General features: G+C 56.6%; 1 long non-coding RNA gene across 1 annotated transcript in view; it reads right to left on the bottom strand.

Moving 5' to 3' along the window:
* LOC108448341 overlaps nucleotides 1-168 on the bottom strand; it is a 24291-nt gene extending 24123 nt beyond the window's left edge. The window contains exon 1 of the long non-coding RNA XR_001864200.1: nucleotides 86-168. This is a non-coding gene — a long non-coding RNA (uncharacterized LOC108448341). The remainder of the gene's footprint in view (nucleotides 1-85) is intronic.
* Between the last annotated feature and the right edge of the window lie 217 nt (nucleotides 169-385).

Below are 385 nucleotides of genomic sequence, written 5' to 3'. Positions count from 1 at the left end.
GGCTGCCATGTATTCACTCTTCTCTTCGGGGCTATGGTCCCTTCTTAGGCCGTGCTTTGGGAAAAGCTTGAGAGAACGTCCTTACCTGAGCGGCTCTGTGGTGAGGGAGCAGAGCAGGCGTGCCCTGGGTAGTGGCTTTACTTCAGCCTTCTCCTTACAAACTCCTGGTCTCAAAGAGAGTGAGGAATCACTGAAGGCGTGAGGAGGATTTCCCATTTTTCCCCACTCAGCTGAGGAAGCACCTTGAGGAGAGGGAAGCTACGGGATGGAGGTGGGTACCAAGCGAGTGAGGGAGGGGGCACTTCCCAGCAGTGATGGTGGCCCTGCGTAGGGAGGAGGAGGAGGGACAAAGCACCACAGGGTTGTAAGGCCCCGCAGGACTTTT

The sequence above is a fragment of the Corvus brachyrhynchos genome, unplaced genomic scaffold, assembly GCF_000691975.1.
Source record: "Corvus brachyrhynchos isolate BGI_N302 unplaced genomic scaffold, ASM69197v1 scaffold26, whole genome shotgun sequence".
NCBI classification, from domain to species: Eukaryota; Metazoa; Chordata; class Aves; order Passeriformes; family Corvidae; genus Corvus; species Corvus brachyrhynchos.
This window is presented reverse-complemented; position numbering and strand designations above follow the sequence as displayed.